This window comes from Triticum dicoccoides, chromosome 6A, assembly GCF_002162155.2.
Source record: "Triticum dicoccoides isolate Atlit2015 ecotype Zavitan chromosome 6A, WEW_v2.0, whole genome shotgun sequence".
In the NCBI taxonomy this organism is placed as follows: Eukaryota; Viridiplantae; Streptophyta; class Magnoliopsida; order Poales; family Poaceae; genus Triticum; species Triticum dicoccoides.
Window position 1 is genome coordinate 519,418,854 of NC_041390.1, and position 18,897 is coordinate 519,437,750.

Below are 18,897 nucleotides of genomic sequence, written 5' to 3' on the forward strand. Positions count from 1 at the left end.
CCAAAGTTTCTACCGGAGAGTCAAGACGAAAACGTGTGCCAACCCCTATGCATAAGTTCACGAGGTCACGGAACTCGCAAGTTGATCACCAAAACATACATCAAGTGGATCACGTGATATCCCATTGTCACCATAGATAAGCACATGCAAGACATACATCAAGTGTTCTCAAATCCTTAAAGACTCAATCCGATAAGCTAACTTCAAAGGGAAAACTCAATCCATCACAAGAGAGTAGAGGGGGAGAAACATCATAAGATCCAACTATAATAGCAAAGCTCGCGATACATCAAGATCGTACCACCTCAAGAACTCGAGAGAGAGAGAGAGATCAAACACAAAGCTACTGGTACATACCCTTAGCCCAGAGGGATAACTACTCCCTCCTCGTCATGGAGAGCGCCGGGATGATGAAGATGGCCACCGGAGAGGGATTCCCCCCCTCCGGCAGGGTGCCAGAACGAGTCTATATTGGTTTTCGGTGGCTACAGAGGCTTTTGGTGGCGGAACTCCTGATCTATTCTGCTCTCTGATGTTTTTAGGTTATATGGATATATATAGGCGAAAGAAGTCGGTCAGGGGAGACACGAGGGCTCACGAGGGTGGGGGCGCGTCCAGGGGGGCAGGTGCACCTCCCTTCCTCGTGGCTACCTCCAAGCTTCCTTGACTTCAACTCCAAGTCTCCTGGATCACGTTCGTTCCAAAAGCACGCTCCCGAAGGTTTCATTCCGTTTGGACTCCGTTTGATATTCCTTTTCTGCGAAACACTGAAAGAAGGGAAAAAACAGAAACTGGCACAGGGCTCTGGGTTAATAGGTTAGTCCCAAAAATAATATAAAAGTGTTTAATAAAGCCCATAAACATCCAAAATAGTTAATATAATAGCATGAGGCAATCAAAAATTATGGATACGTTGGAGACGTATCACCGGTCACCTAGCCCAACACCCAGGCCCGAGCCAAACCTCCCGCGCAAGGAAACGAGAACTCGCCGTCATCGGCGGCACCGTCCAAGCTTCAATTCGCCTGGTCGCGCCCTTTGGCAGCAGCGAGGAAGGGAGGAGCTCCAACAAACGACAACTTGGACAGGGGAGGGGTAACAAATAACTTTAAATCTTGCAGGATCCCAATCTACACTTATGAAGCTTCGACTAACTTCTTTCTTGCCGGAAGAAGTTTTAGACTAACTTTTTTTAGGGAAGTTTTAAACTAACTGACTCTGTAGCCGCCGCCTCCTCCCTCCTAAAAAAAATCTAGGGTCCCGCCTCTCGCCGGCGCCGCGGTAGGTCTGCCTCTCTGGTGGCCCTAGGGCCATGGGGGCGCGGTGGATCTCGGCAAGGGCCGGCGGAGGGCTCCGTTATTAGTCGTTCATTTGAGTTTTTGTTAGGATTTGTGTACTGCTTAGGAAGGCAAGACAACGGTGGCTTCCTGAAGATGGAATAAAGGTTTCTCCGCCTAGCCCCCGTCTCAGCAGTGCGTCTAGCACCATTGGTGAGCTTGTGGAGGCGTGTCTCCGGTGGATCTATCTTTGGTGGATTTGCTTGGATCTCGTCATTGTTCGTCTACGATCGTGTACCTTCAGGTTGGATCCTTCTGATCTATGTTATTCTTGATCGGCGGCGGTTATTGTTCTAACGCGTTGGTCCTATGAGGCCTTAGCACGACGACTTCCCGACTGTCTACTACAACAAGTTGTGCCTAACTCCGGCGATGGAGGGGCGATGACGGCGACACGCCTTCGGCCCGCTTCAGTGCTTGTAGTCGTCGCTATGTGGTCTATGGATATGGATGTATTTTTTTTATTTTTTTGATGTTCGTTGTACTGTCATGATTGAAGATGAATAGATTGAATTTTTCTTGCGAAAAAACAATTGTAACACATTTAAAAGTGATGTATTTTTTTAGTGCTTGGTTGGTATGACAGGTATATGTTGGGTTCAGCGACTATCCCGATCGGATTAGGCCGACTCCCCCAGTCCTTAAAAGAGTGTTCCAACTTTATTGGAGAGTTAAACTATATCAAAATTTGATCGAATTTGTGCAAAAATATATCCATACTTGTGAAACCAAATAGATACATGACAAAAATATATTTTATTATGAATCTAATGCTACTATGGCATAAATATTGGTCTATTGTTATATATAAATATGATCAAACATAAAAAAGTTTGACTTTTCAATAAAATTAGAAGTACACTCTTTCAAGCACGAAGTGAGTAGCTAATTCGTAGATTGCGACGGGCGTGTGGGCACGTATAGATGATTGAGTGATAGACGATAGGGAGTAGCTCAGTTCAAGGGCACAACTGCACGGAACTTAAAAGGCGGGAACCGCTGAGACATTCCGCACCGTCACGTGGCACCACAGGTTAGAGCATCTCCAGCCGCGCCCCCAACAGGCATCCCCAGGCCACTTTTTCGGCGCCGGCGCCGAAAAAACGGCCCAGTCGCGCTCCCAGGACGTCGAAAATCGCCGGTTCGGCCCTTTTTTTCCGCTCGGCGGTCACAGGTCGAACCCGGCGCACTAGGGAGCAGTTGGGGGCTCTGGTGCAAGGGAAAAGCGTGGCTGGCCCACACCGTCAGGGGAAAAGTCAATGTTTTCTTCTCCGACTCGCCTCCCACCCCCCGCGCCCTCGGCCACCAGTAGCTATATCCTGGCGCCGCCCGCCGCCCTACACCGCTAGATAGCCATTCCCCGCCGGAAAAATAGCAGCGCTTCGCCGCGGCAGCCCCTCCAACAGCAGCTGGGCGTTTCCGGCCGCTGTTTTCGGCCGCGGAGGCACGGTTTAGCGGCGGGTACACACCCACCGAGCGCAAGGTGTTCAGCGATTTGCCTGCCTCGGCGATGGACTCAGATGACGAGGAAGCGCTCGCCGCGCTGCTGGAGGAGGAAGCCGAGGCCGACATGCAGGAAGAAGAGCATCTCATGGTGCTCGCCGCCCTCGCCCAGCTGCTGGCGAGCAATGAAAAGCCGCGGCAAGGTGGCTCGGCGCCTGGGCGGGTGAAAGAAAAGAACCGACATCGTCTCGAAGGCTACTGCATGCTCTACTCCGACTACTTCTCCGATGCTCCACTTCACGGCGAGAAAACATTTCGGCGCCGTTATCGGATGAGCCGAAAGCTCTTCCTCAGGATTGTAAATTCCATCCGGGAGTTCGACAACTAATTCAAGTGCAAGATGGATTGCACCGGCGCTCTTGGATTCACCTCCATCCAGAAGTGCACGACATCAATGAGGATGCTTGCATACGGAGCTCCCGGTGATTCACTCGACGACTATGGGCGCATGGCCGAGTCCACTAGCATGGAGTGTTTCTACAAGTTCCGCCGGGCAGTGGTGGTAGTGTTTGGACCGCAATACTTGAGAACACCCAATGCGGAAGACACTGCTCGGATCCTAGCACAGAATGCAGTAAGAGGATTTCCTGGGATGCTTGGAAGCATCGACTGCATGCATTGGAAATGAAAAAATTGCCCATTTGCTTGGCAGGGGATGTACAAAGGCGCCAAAGGCGGTTGCAGTGTGGTGCTTAAGGCGGTGGCCACACAGGACCTCTGGATTTGGCACTCCTTCTTTGGTATGCCAGGAACTCACAATGACATCAATGTGTTGCAGTGCTCTCCTGTCTTTGCCAAGCTTGTTGAAGGTCATTCTCCTTCGGTGAACTTCGAGATCAATGGGCGGCACTACAATAAGGGGTACTATCTAGCTGATGGCATCTATCCGAGATTATCGACATTTGTGAAGACGATCTCAAACCCTGTGCCAGGAGGCAAGAACGCCTGGTTTGCGAAGGTTCATGAGGCTTGCAGGAAGGATGTCGAGCGGGCATTTGGTGTGCTCCAATCTCGATTTGCTGTTGTCCGGTACCCCGCTCAGACCTGGTCGACAGATCAAATATGGGAGATTATGACTTGCTGTGTCATCTTGCACAACATAATCATCGAGAGCGAGCAAGAAGACCCAGTGTTTGACACTGAACCATACTACAGGCAGGGTCCTCTAGCCGACTGGCAACCTGGACTGCCTATCTCAGTATGCGTCAGGAGATCCGAGACCCACAGGTGCATCATCAACTGCAGCAAGATCTGATAGAGCATCTATGGAGGCTGAAGGGCGACGCCGGGCGCGACGTGTGATGAAATATGAGTTTTTATTTGTTGAACTATATAATCTGTATTGAACTATTTGTTGTTGTACTATTTTGTTGAAGTATTTGATATTTTTGTGATGAAATATGTGATAAAAAAATTTATGTGTATAATTGAACGCCGAACAACGGCGAACCACACCGAATATGGACCTATTCTCGCTCATATAGACCCTTTATTCGCCGAAATGGGGCTGAAAAGTGGATCAATTTCGGCGCCTGGGGGTGAGCTGGAGACGACGACTAGGCGCGAAACCGCCCCCAGCGTCGATTGTATCGCCGGCTCGCCCTCAGGGGACGCTTTTTATGCGTCCTGAGGGGCCGAACGGCTGGAGATGCTCTTAACTTCAAACTTCATGGGTTGTTTACTCAGCTCGTACACGATGTTTACTTAGCTCGTGCAGCGATTTATTTATCTATTTTTTAAGGAGATTTATTTATCTATATAAAGATGCACGTGTGGCTCTTTGCGAATTTATGTAAAGCACTCCCCGCAAGAAACGAAGATTCATGTAAAGTATAGTCTAGCACGGTATTGACTTGCAAAATCATATGGAGTCAATCGATCCCATGTACTGACGCGACGGAGACGGGATTCGTTGCCCTTTGCTACAGTGATTTACCTTGGCAAAATACTCCTGCTGCACCTGCACCGCACTTTGGATTTTGCTGTAGGCTGTAGCAGTCTCCTCGTACGTGGTAATTGCCGTCCTCAGAAAAAGCAAAATGAAGGAGTGCGCTTCGATCATTTTTCAAGGGAAGACCATGGTGGTTATCTTTATTAGAGCATCTCTAGCATATAGATCTCATAGACCGGGCCATCTGAAATAATAACCATCGGTTTACGGGACGTTGACTATTTTTGCCCAAATAAATTCCAAAGAATCCACCATCACGTAACTCTTTTTTGCTGGATCTTGCATACTCCGGGCCATGTCCGTTATGTCTACGGGAGCCGCCCTCTTTTTGCCGGATCCCATTTCCTTGGGGTGAAGGCCATTTCTGCCCGCTTCTGTTCCCGCCTCACTTTTCGCCGCCACCGCATCCCCCCGCCGGTTCATGGTGTCCCCGGCTGCCCCGCGCTGCATCTATTCCAGTCCGGTTGTTTCTGACGCCGGTGAGCCTCGGAATCGTTCGAGGGACAGCCGTGCGCGCCGGAGGAAGGGGTTTCGGCCGGCTTATCTTCGGCTGGACCAGGAGAAGAAAGGGGCGGCTGACTTTGCTTCGGCCGGCGGGGGAGAAGAAAGGGGCGACCGACTTTGCTTCGGGGCAACGTATGTTCACTTCCCGACGACTATTTGGATTCAATTTCAAGCGGTGAGATTCGGGAGTAATTCACATGCATGCATTTTTTAGATGGACTGGAGTTCGTCGTTGTCTTCTTCATCGGATGATTCATACATAGAAGAGATGATCTTGGACGACGATGTCGACAACCTAGTGTTATTGCATCTCGTGGACAAATTTGAGAAGGGTCCAAAGAAAAAAACACTGTGGATCCATGGTTGACCGGCAATGCATTTCCCGCAACCGAGTTCACTAGGGACTCGGCCCCGATGCATCTCATGCACAACTCCTCATTGAAGTCTGCGACCTATCTGTCGCTGGCGGACTTGAGGTCGACGAGGGATGTGGACGGGCAGCACGGTCTTCATGCCAACGGCCCCAACGAAGCGTCGTTGGCGGCGCAAAGGACGTGCAGCTGTCGCCCTTCTCATCCGTGTTCACCAGTGCTGCCTCCTTGTCTGTCTGTGCGGCGATCGCGTTGCGAGCAGCGTGAGCACACGCGGCCTCGTAGAGCGCCTACTGCTCGACGACGAAGCTAGGGTTCTCCGCCACCATGGCCGCCACAGCCTCCTCGCTCGCGCACATCGTAGATTTGGCCCTCCGCCAGTCGGTGCTGCCTGAGAAGGGAGAGGTTGTTCCGATGTTCCTCATGCGCCTACCGAAACACCGACAATGGTGGCGGCGCCGGCTGCTCCTCCAGCATGGCGTCCATGAAATGCGGCTGTGTCTGCTCCATGGTCAAGGCGGAACGGACCGGTGTGGGCCCCAACACCAACTCATCGTCAGAGCCCATCTCCATTGTTGGGTTGTCACTGGAGACCTTCGGGGAGCTGGCCGGCATGCCGACCTCTATCCGCCTGGCATGACAGCCCTGCCAGTTGGCCGCAAGGGCGGCCACCTCGTGTTTCTGCTGTGTCGAGATGCTCTCTCACAATGCATTACCGCTCGCGGTCATGGCGGAGGTGGTGCACGGGAGGAGGATGTGGAGCGAACTTGTTGTGGTGCATTTTTTTCGGAGTGACCTCGTTTAAATAGCATATGCCGATGAGGCCAAGTGGTGGGGTGTGTCAATGCGGGTGCCGGAGTTGGTTTCTTGGTAGGCATGCCCGTTTGAATGTGGTAGATATCTGTCTAGTCCTGTCAAACAACATCTCTCCGACATTAAATAGATGTGGGAACCTAGGACGCGGGCGTGGGAGGCGCTCTCTGCGAGTGAACCGCTTCAATGTCGGACACCACTGAGAGGTCACGTCCACTTTGAGCCGGCATCAATGCGAAGCTGGCGCTCTAGAGCGGCATGACTGCGGGACAACCGTTTCGGACGGAAAAGAGCGCGGATGAGGAGAAGGGTTTTGGGTAGGACCAGGTTATCGCACACGTGGGAGTGGTCCGTTTTTTACGTACCAGAACTGAGCCTAGGCGAGACATCCGTCGCGCCCCTATAGATCAGGAGGCCTATAGCCACGCAAGACATGATTAAGCAGGCATAAACCAACATGGGATCACAAAAACTCATATATTTACTTTACAAATTTACTTACATTTATAGATAGCTAGATAATTAAACTCGGTGGTCACGTCCCACCCAACTAATCCGGCCTATTCTTGAAGGAGGTTCTTTTGCGCGTGCTTAATTAATCCATATCTGCATCTAGAAAAAAATAGAGAAAGCAATAGTGAGTACGACAAGTTATATAGAGAGCTTTCATATATTTCATAATTAGACTAGTGGGATCTTTTACATTATAGTACTTGGCTTGCATATTCCAATGGCAAGCTTCCTCAAGATGCTCGAGGCTTCCATGAGCAAGAAAGTGGACCGCTCACCCCACTAGTTCATTTGAAGAGCTTTCACACATTTATAGCTCTAGTACATCCGTTGCACGACAATCCCTACTCCTCACACCAATTTTATTGTAAGGCCTCTTCATTGCCGAACGGTCAGCTGCATTGGGGTGAAACTTTCTTAGCTTTTGACTTCTATTAAACCTCCATCATCATTCTATTTTCAATTTAAGTGTGAAGATCAAAGCTTGTGACTTGGGCACTGAGCAAAGAGCTGAGTAGTTGAAAAGGGAGAGTCATGGATTCAGTTACTTGACCAATGCTCTGGGTTGTGTTATGGTAAGGCGTTTGGATATGATAAAGTCTTGAGCGACTGGAACCATGAATTTAATACATGCGAGTATTGATTGGAATCATGAAAAGGAAGAGTAATTTTATTTGCACATTTTGATGTTACTTGCTTGTTATTAACTATAGATTATTGATACGTCTCCAACGTATCTACTTTTTATAACGCTTTTTCTCTTATTTTGGACTCTAATTTGTATGATTTGAATGAAACTAACCCCGGACTGACACTGTTTTCAGCAGAATTACCATGGTGTTGTTTTTGTGCAGAAATGAAAGTTCTCAGAATGGAACGAAACTTTGCAAAGATTTTTATACAATAAATAAGAATTTCTGGAGCCAAGATCCACCAGAGAGGGGCACCTGGATGGGCACAACCCACCAGGGTGCCCCTCTCCTAGCGCGCCCAGGTGGGTTGTCCCCACCTGGTGGCGCTGTAGACCCTGAAACCGACGCTATAAAATCCTATTTTTCCAGAAAAAATCAGGGGAAAGAATTATCGCGATCCACGAGATGGAGCCGCCGTCACCTCCTGTTCATCATCGGGAGGCCAGATCGGGAGTCCGTTTGGGGTTCCGAAGAGGGGGGGTCTTTGTTCTTCATCATCACCAACCCTTCTCCATCGACAGTTCCATGATGCTCCCCACCGGGAGTGAGTAATTCCTGATGATGATATAGACCTAGGGTAGGGTCATAGGCCTGACCTATACGTCCTATCCAAGGTCACTGTCATAGAAGCAAAGAAGTTCAAGAGACCATAGGGAGGGCCCAACAAAGATGTCGAGTGCAATCCACTCGACCGATCAGCTACTCGGAGACCCCTCCTTTCTAAAGTCGCTGGACCAATCGACCACTCGACCACTCGACCATACAAGAATCCACTCGACCTATTGAAGACCAGGAGTCATCTAGAACGGCAACGGACAAGCGTTCACTCTGTAATCTTTAAGGCCATTAACGCATTTAAGGCTGGCGTTACCGGTAACGCCTCATCTTTATGTACATAGAACCCTGTGTAACGGAGGGGAGCTGGGGTCCTGGCACACTCTATATAAGCCACCCCCTCCTCTGGAACAAGGGTTCGCACCCCCTGTAACACACACACACACATAATCCAGTCGACCGCCTCCGGGCACCGAGACATAGGGCTATTACTTCCTCTGCGAAGGGCCTGAACTCGTAAAACTCGTGTGTACAACTTTGCCATAGCTAGGATCTTGCCTCCTCATACCTACCCCCATTCTACTGCCAGTCTTAGATCCACGACAGTTGGCGCCCACCTTGGGGCAAGTGTCTTAGCGACTTTTTAGTGGAGTTGCGATTTTTTCTGATTCTCATCATCATGGTTTCCGCCGGCAGACTAGCTGAGGGTCGCGAGATCCGTCTCGACACACTCGTTTTCATGGCCGACGACTCCGCTTGGCTTCAGGAAGCTCCACTCTACGTCGAGGCGCTCCCCGTCCGCGGGGCGACACACTTTCATGCGTGCGTCCATGGCCTCCTTCTCCGGCAGCCGTCGAACCAGTATCGGTCGGCTCCTATGGTGTCCTCGCCCCCGCTGTTCGCTGGCGCAAGCGTTCCGGTCGGTCGCGGCTCCAGCGGTGGGTGAGACACGTGGTGGTTCGTCAGTCGGCCACCCCACAAGTCGCGGCAATCGAGCCCGATGAAACTCTCTACGGCCTGTTTGACTGGCTCTGTCGAGACCGCATCCGAGTGCGACAACAGCGATCCCGCGGCGGAAGTCCTGATGGTCAATGGACCACGCAGTCCTCCTGGCTTCCCCCGTGACAACGGTGGTGATGGCGGCGGAGATCCGTCACGCGTTCACGAGGAGTACCACCCCGAGCCCCTTTCTTTGCAGCGGAGGGAAGAGCTTCGCCGCCACAATATGGATGCACTTCGCACTCCTATCGTTGGGGAAACCCTCGAGGCCTGGGCCTTGAAGGAAGCGCTCTTGGCCAACTTGTCTGAGCGCACTGGACTGGAGAACCTGCAGCATGCACTCGACGAGCGTGCTCGGCAGTGAATCCTTGAATCCAGTCGACGACAGCTTTTTCCACCTCAAACTCAGGTATACCGCACTCCGATTCAAAATCTCACAGTTGCAGCCCGAATAGCAGAGTCAATTCAGTCTTCCCAGTCAGAAGCTGGCAGAGGTTTGATGCAGATCTGGGCCTTGCTTCGCGCAGCCGGGGAGCAGAACACATCAATGTCTCAGTCGCGGAATAGGATTCATAGCAGGTCTGTGATGGCAGATACAGTTTGGTCGGCCGATAGCCCAAGATCGCCCCCGCGGCGTGAAGGACGTGGGCACAGGCAAGATCCGTACAGAAACCACGAGCAATATGATCACCGACTCGGCCACGATGACCGTCGTCGAGTGCCCACGCCTCCTCCGAGGAGTGGGTCATATGTGCCTCAGCGGCATGATGACATACACCCTCACAACGGTGAGCGAAGAATACCAGTCGACCCAAGGGAGCCAGGCTTTGATGTGAGATCTATTCTCGTTCAAGGTCTGGTTGACAAGAACAGAGCACACAGAGAAGGCCAGGACAGAGATTATCCGACTAGCAGCAGAGTGCACGTTTCAGGACCCGAGTGTTTTAGTAGAGCCATCAGGGCCGCAGTGATTCCTCCCAACTTCAGGTTGGGCTGGTGAGTCTAAGCCTGACACTTGGCTTGAAGACTACCGAGTGGCTGCACAAATTGGTGGTGGCAATGATGAAGTGGCCATGAAGCACCTTCCTCTGATGTTGGAAGGCTCGGCCAGAGCATGGTTGAACCAGTTAGCACCTGGCAGTATATCCAGTTGGGAGGAACTCGCCCGAGTGTTTGTTAGGACTTTTGAAGGTACTTGCAAATGACCAACGGGGTTGACAGAATTGCAGCATTGCGTGCAAAAACCGAATGAAACCCTGAGAGACTATATCCAGAGATGGATCACGTTACACCATACAGTGGAGAATGTGTCAGATAACCAAGCAGTTTGTGCCTTCAAAGAAGGCGTTAAGTATCGAGAATTGAATCTAAAATTCGGTCGGACAGGGGATATGTCCCTGACTCGGATGATGGAGATTGCCACCAAATACGCTAACGACGAAGAGGAAGATCGACTCCAGAGTGGCAAGCACAAAACAGTCGCCCAAGAAACCGGAGGAGGGAATTCCAGTCGGAAACAGAAGCGCAAGGCCGAGCCAGCTGCTCTTGGTGAAGCCTTAGTCGTGGCTCAATGAAAGTTCAAGGGGAAGCTCAAAGGGCCCTGTACCCCCAAGAAAGTGAGAGATCAAGCCGAAAATGATGTGTTGGATTTACCATGCCACATTCACACCAAGAAAGATGAACAGGGTAATCTGATTTACCCTGAACACACCACTCGACAGTGTCGACTCCTGATCTAGCAGTTCCGAGAGAAACAACCCAATGAGAAGGAAAAGGAGTCGGACAAGGGTGAGGATAAGGAAGAGGATGATGATGATTTTCCCAACGTCAACTCCACTTTGATGATTTTTGCTGATGTTGAGAGCAAAAGTCGATTGAAAGTTATGAACAGAGAAGTGAATATGGTTGCTCTGGCAACACCAAGTTATTTGAAGTGGTCCCAGACTGCCATCACGTTCGATCAGTCTGACCATCCAGCACGTATAGCCACCCCTGGGAGGCAAGCATTGGTGGTCGACCCAGTTGTTGAAGGCACTCGACTGACTAAAGTGCTGATGGATGGTGGTAGCGGCCTGAATATCCTTCATGCTGAAACCTTGAAGGGAATGGACATTCTGATGTCCAAGCTGTTGGAAATATGCCCTAGAGGCAATAATAAATTGGTTATTATTATATTTCCTTGTTCATGATAATCGTTTATTATCCATGCTAGAATTGTATTGATAGGAAACTCAGATACATGTGTGGATACATAGACAACACCATGTCCCTAGTAAGCCTCTAGTTGACTAGCTCGTTGATCAATAGATGGTTACGGTTTCCTGACCATGGACATTGGATGTCGTTGATAACGGGATCACATCATTAGGAGAATGATGTGATGGACAAGACCCAATCCTAAGCCTAGCACAAGATCATGTAGTTCGTATGCTAAAGCTTTTCTAATGTCAAGTATCATCTCCTTAGACCATGAGATTGTGCAACTCCCGGATACCATAGGAGTGCTTTGGGTGTGCCAAACGTCACAACGTAACTGGGTGGCTATAAAGGTACACTACAGGTATCTCCGAAAGTGTCTGTTGGGTTGGCACGAATCGAGACTGGGATTTGTCACTCCGTGTAAACGGAGAGGTATCTCTGGGCCCACTCGGTAGGACATCATCATAATGTGCACAATGTGATCAAGGAGTTGATCACGGGATGATGTGTTACGGAACGAGTAAAGGGACTTGCCGGTAATGAGATTGAACAAGGTATCGGGATACCGACGATCGAATCTCGGGCAAGTATCGTACCGCTAGACAAAGGGAATTGTATACGGGATTGATTAAGTCCTTGACATCGTGGTTCATCCGATGAGATCATCGTGGAACATGTGGGAGCCAACATGGGTATCCAGATCCCGCTGTTGGTTATTGACCGGAGAGGTGTCTCGGTCATGTCTGCATGTTTCCCGAACCCGTAGGGTCTACACACTTAAGGTTCGATGACGCTAGGGTTATAGGGAAAGTATGTATGCGGTTACCGAATGTTGTTCGGAGTCCCGGATGAGATCCCGGACATCACAAGGAGTTCAGGAATGGTCCAGAGGTAAAGATTTATATATGGGAAGTCCTGTTTTGGTCATCAGAAAAGTTTCGGGTTTTATCGGTAACGTACCGGGACCATCGGGAGGGTCCCGGGGGTCCACCAAGTGGGGCCACAAGCCCCGGAGGGCTGCATGGGCCAAGTGTGGGAGGGGACCAGCCCCAGGTGGGCTGGTGCGCCCCCCCACAAGGGCCCAAGGCGCCTAAGGGGAGGAAGGGGGCAAACCCTAAGGGCAGATGGGCCTTAGGGCCCATGCCTGGTGCGCCTCCCTCTCCCCCTCCCCTTGGCCGCCCCCCTAGGGGTGGAAACCTAGGTGGGGGCACAGCCCCTCCCCTCCCCCTATATATACTTGAGGTTTTGGGCTGCCAGAGACACGATTCAATCTCCTTCTTGGCGCAGCCCTACCCCTCTCCCTCCTCGTCTCTTGCGGTGCTTGGTGAAGTCCTGCTGGAGTACCATGCTCCTCCACCACCACCATGCCGTCGTGCTGCTGCTGGATGGAGTCTTCCCCAACCTCTCCTTCTCCCCTTGCTGGATCAAGGCGTAGGAGACGTCACCGGGCTGTACGTGTGTTGAACACGGAGGTGTCGTCCGTTCGGCACTAGGATCATCGGTGATTTGAATCACGACGAGTATGACTCCATCAACCCCGTTCACTTGAACGCTTCCGCTTAGCGATCTACAAGGGTATGTAGATGCACTCTCCGATCACTCATTGCTAGATGAACTCATAGATGGATCTTGGTGAAAACGTAGGAAATTTTTTTGTTTTCTGCAACATTCCCCAACACAAGCTTAGTGAAAGTAATATGAGTTTTCATGGCGTTATACCTGGCAAGAAGGCTGAATCACTCAGCCAGATCACCGTTGATGTGGTTTTCAGTGATTCCAAGAATTACCGCATGGAAAAGTTGACATTTGAAGTAGTGGATTTCCAGAGTGCTTATCATGCTATTCTGGGTAGGCCTGCCTATGCACGTTTCATGGCTCGACCATGTTACGTGTATCTCGAATTGAAAATGCCTGGTCCCAGAGGAGTGATTACTATCAATGGAAATCGGCAGAAGGCAGAAGAGTGCTTCCAGAAGGGCTGAAAAATCACCGATGCACAAATGGCAGTAGTCGAAATGCAAGAATACCGGAAAAATGCAGATCCGAGTGATTTGCTGCGCTCCAAGAAGCCTGCCACAGATTCTGCATTTCAGTTGTCCGGTGAAACCAAGCCGATTCATAATCACCCGACCGATTCTAATGCTGCTCCTACTCATATCTCAACATCACTTGACAGCAAATAGGAAGAAGCGCTCATCCAGTTCCTCCGTGAGAACTCAGACATCTTTGCATGGAAACCTTTTGACATGCCGGGTGTACCCAGGGGACTGGCTGAGCATCGTTTATGAGTCAACCCGAAAGTAAAACCAGTAAAGGAACATCTTCGATGGTCCACCGTACAGAAGAGAAAAGCAATTGGTGAGGAAGTGGCTCGGCTCCTAGCAGCTGAGTTCATCCGAGAGATTTACCACTCCGAGTGGCTCGCCAATGTTGTCATGGTCCCCAAGAAGGATGACTCACTTCGCATGTGCATTGACTTCAAGCATATCAATCGGGCTTGCCCAAAAGATCATTTTCCTCTCCCCCGCATCGACCAGATCATCGACTCGACTGCGGGGTGTGAGCGTCTGTCTTTTCTAGACGCCTATTCCGGGTACCATCAGATCCGACTGTATGGACTCGATGAGATAAAAACAGCTTTCATCACTCCATTCGGGTGTTTTTGTTATGTCACCATGCCATTCGGTCTCAAGAACGCTGGAGCCACATTCATGAGGATGATTCAGAAATGTCTGCTCACTCAAATCAGTCAGAATGTGGAAGCATGCATGGATGACATTGTGGTCAAGTCGCGTAAAGGTTCCGACCTGCCGGCTGACCTTGCTGAAACCTTTGCCAACCTGAGAAGGTATGATATCAAGCTTAATCCATAAAAGTGCACATTCAGAGTTCCCGGCGGAAAGTTCCTCGGCTTCCTCGTTTCCGAATGAGGGATCGACGCGAACCCGGAGAAAGTTGGTGCAATACTCCGGATGAAGCGCCCTGTGCGTGTGCATGATGTCCAGAAGCTTACTGGTTGTTTGGCCGCCTTGAGTCGATTCATTTCTCGCCTCGGTGAAAAGGCATTGCCTCTTTACCGACTGATGAAGAAATCTGACAAGTTTGAGTTGACTCCTGAAGCTGATGCAGCGTTTGCAGAGCTCAAAGCCTTGCTTTCCACCCAGCCGGTGCTCGCTGCCCCAATCAGCAAAGAGCCTTTACCGCTTTACATTGCAGCCACTGGACAAGTTGTCATTACAGTACTCACGGTCGAGCGGGAAGAAGAAGGAAAAGCCTATAAAGTTCAGCGCCCAGTATACTATGTTTCTAAAGTTCTAACTCCATCCAAGCAAAGATATCCACATTATCAGAAGCTTTTTTATGGGATTTATATGACCACGAAGAAGGTTGCACATTATTTCTCTGATCACTCCATTACAGTAGTCAGCGATGCACCATTGTCAAAAATTCTGAACAACAGAGATGCAACTGGTCGAGTGGCAAAGTGGGCGATTGAACTCCTTCCCTTGGATATCAAGTTTGAGGCAAAGAAAGCTATCAAGTCCCAAGCAATAGCAGATTTCCTCGCCGAGTGGGTCGAACAGCAACTGCCGACTCAGATTCACTCGGATCATTGGACCATGTTCTTTGACGGATCCAAGATGCTGAATGGTTCCGGTGCTGGGGTGGTATTGGTACCCCCCCCCCCCGAGGTGGCAAACTCAGCTATGTTCTCCAGATTCATTTTGACTCCTCCAACAATGAAGCTGAATATGAAGCACTTCTGTACGGGTTGCATATGGCCATTTCACTCGGCGTCCATCGCCTCATGGTCTACATCGACTCGGATTTGGTGGTTAATCAAGTAATGAAGGAGTGGGACGTCAGTAGCCTGGCTATGACTGGCTATTGTAATACAGTGAGAAAGTTAGAGAAGAAGTTTGAAGGGTTAGAGCTCCATCACATACCCCGACTGAAAAATCAAGCAGCTGATGATTTGGCAAAGATATGTTCCAAGAGGGAGGCCATTCCCAGCAATGTGTTTTTGGAACATATTCATACACCTTCAGTTCAGGAAGACCCTTTCACTGAAGAACCCCCACAACCAAAGAGTGCCACTGATCCGACTGAAGTCGAGGTCCCAGCCGTGTGATACGTCTCCAACGTATCTATAATTTTTGATTGTTCCATGCTGTTATATTATCAACCTTGGATGTTTTATATGCTATTTTATATGATTTTTGGGACTAACCTATTAACCTAAGGCCCAGTGCCAGTTTCTATTTTTTTTCCTATTTTAGGGTTTCAAAAGGAAAATCAAACGGAGTCCAATTGACCTGAAACTCCACAGAACTTATTTTTGGAAGGAAAGCAACCCGGGAGACTTGGAGTCTATGTCAAGGAATCTTCGAGGAGGCCATGAGGTAGGGGGGCGCGCCCACCCCCCTGGGCGCGCCCTCCACCCTCGTGGGACCCTCGTGGCTCCCCTGACATACTTCTTCCGCCTATGTATCTCCATATACCCTAAAAACAGCCGAGAGCACAATAGATCGGGAGTTCCGCCACCAGAAGCCTCCATAGCCACCTAAAACAAATCTAGACCCATTCCGGCACCCTGCCGGAGGGGGGAATCCCTCTCCGGTGTCCATCTTCATCATCCCGGTGCTCTCCATGACGAGGAGGGAGTAGTTCTCCCTCGGGACTGAGGGTATGTACCAGTAGCTATGTGTTTGATCTCTCTCTCTCTCTCTCTCTCGTGTTCTTGATTTGGCATGATCTTGATGTATCGCGAGCTTTGCTATTATAGTTGGATCTTATGTTTCTCCTCCCCCTCTACTCTCTTGTAAAGGATTGAGTTTCCCCTTTGAAGTAATCTTATTGGATTGAGTCTTTAAAGATTTGAGAACACTTGATGTATGTCTTGCCGTGCGTATCTGTGGTGACAATGGGATATCACGTGATTCACTTGATGTATGTTTTGGTGATCAACTTGCGGGTTCCGCCCATGAACCTATGCATAGGGATTGGCACACGTTTTCGTCGTGATTCTCCGGTAGAAACATTGGGGCACTCTTTGAGGTTCTATGTGTTGGTTGAATATGTGAATTTGAGATTGTGTGATGCATATCGTATAATCATACCCATGGATACTTGAGGTGACATTAGAGTATCTAGGTGACATTAGTGTTTTGGTTGATTTGTATTTTAAGGTGTTATTCTAGTACGAACTCTAGGGCTGTTTGTGACACTTATAGGAATAGCCCAACTGATTGATTGGGAAGAATAACTTTGAGGTGGTTTCGTACCCTACCATAATCTCTTCGTTTGTCCTCCGCTATTAGTGACTTTGGAGTGACTCTTTGTTGCATGTTGAGGGATAGTTATGTGATCCAATTATGTTAGTATTTTTGAGGGAACTTGCACTAGTGAAAGTATAAACCCTAGGCCTTGTTTCAACGCATTACAATACCGTTTACGCTCACTTTTATCATTTGTTACCTTGCTGTTTTTATATTTTCAGATTAAAAAAACTATTATCTACTATCCATATACCACTTGTATCACCATCTCTTCACCGAACTAGTGCACCTATACAATTTACCATTGTATTGGGTGTGTTGGGGACACAAGAGACTCTTTGTTATTTGGTTGCAGGGTTGCTTGAGAGAGACCATCTTCATCCTACGCCTCCCATAGATCGATAAACCTTAGGTCACCCACTTGAGGGAAATTTGCTATTGTCGTACAAACCTCTGCACTTGGAGGCCCAACAACGTCTACAAGAAGAAGGTTGTGTAGTAGACATCACCGTGGTCAACTTGATCATGGAGGTTTTGTTCATCACTCCCGACTGGACAATGCCGTACATTGTGTACATTCTTAGGAAGGAACTCCCAGAAGAGGAAGAAGAGGCTCGGCAGATCGTTCGTCGATCCAAAGCCTTTACGATGATAAGAGGACAGCTGTTCAGCCAAAGTGTAACTGGAGTCAGCCAGAAATGCATAACACCAGAAGAAGGTCGAGTGATCCTCAACGACATCCACTCGGGGACCTGTGGTCACCATGCGTCCTCTTGGGCCATTGTGGCCAAAGCATACCGAGTAGGGTTTTATTGGCCGTGAGCAAATGAGATGGCAAAAGAAATATTCGACAAATGTGAAGGTTGCCAGTTTTACTCGAACATGTCCCACAAACCTGCATCAGCCCTGAAGACCATTCCACTCGTCTGGCCCTTTGCTGTTTGGGGATTGGACATGGTCGGACCTCTAAGGACTGGCAGGAGCGGCTTCACTCATGTGCTCATGGCAGTCGACAAGTTCACCAAATGGATTGAAGCCAAGCCTATCAAAAATCTTGAAGCCAATACTGCTGTCAGCTTCATCAGAGAATTAACATTCAGATATGGTGTTCCGCACAACATCATCACCGACAATGGATCTAACTTCGATTCTGCTGAGTTCCGAGCTTTCTGTGCTTCCCAAGGCACTCAAGTTGACTATGCATCAGTTGCCCATCCCAGTCGAATGGACAAGCTGAAAGAGCAAACAGATTGATTCTCAAAGGACTAAAACCCCGATTGATGCGTGATCTCAAGCATGCAGCAGGCGCCTGGGTCGATGAACTTCCTTCAGTACTTTGGGGATTGAGGGAAACTCCTAATCGCTCGACTGGTCGAACTCCATTCTTCTTAGTCTATGGGGCTGAGGCCGTACTTCCGAGTGATTTGCTTCACAATGCACCCCGAGTCGAGCTTTTCTCAGAAGATGAAGCAGAACAAGCTCGGCAAGACGCAGTTGATCTTCTAGAAGAGGAAAGAGAGATGGACCTGATCCGTTCAACCATTTATCAGCAAGACTTGCGTTGATTCCACGCCAGAAATGTGAGGGGTCGAGCATTTCAAGAGGGAGACTTGGTTCTTCGAGTGGATCAGCAGAAACCACACAAGCTCTCTCCTGCTTGGGAAGGCCCATTCATTGTCACCAGAGTGCTCCACAACGAAGCATACCACTTATACAATGTCGAGCACAAGAAAGACGAGCCACGCGCTTGGAATGCGGAACTGCTCCGCCCCTTTTACACTTAAGCATTCAGACTGTTGAGATGTAATAAGAAATACCTTCTAGTTTGATTATCAAAGACACGGTTTTTACAGTATCATAAATGATTGTTGTTCCTTTTATGCTCTAAATCCCCCAGTGGGTGGCATAGCTGCGAACCCGTTTCGCCTAAGTTTAAAAAAATCCTACCGAGTGATGAGCAAGCCTCCCACTTGGAGGCTTAGCTGCGAATCCGTTTTGCCTAAGTTCGAAAAATCCTACCGAGTGGTGAGCAAGCCTCTCACTCGGGGGCTTAGCTGCAGTCCAGTACTCGCCTAAGTCTAAAAAATCCTACCGAGTGGTGAGCAAGCCTCTCACTCGGGGGCTTAGCTGCAGTCCAGTACTCGCCTAAGTTTAAAAAATCCTACCGAGTGGTGAGCAACCCTC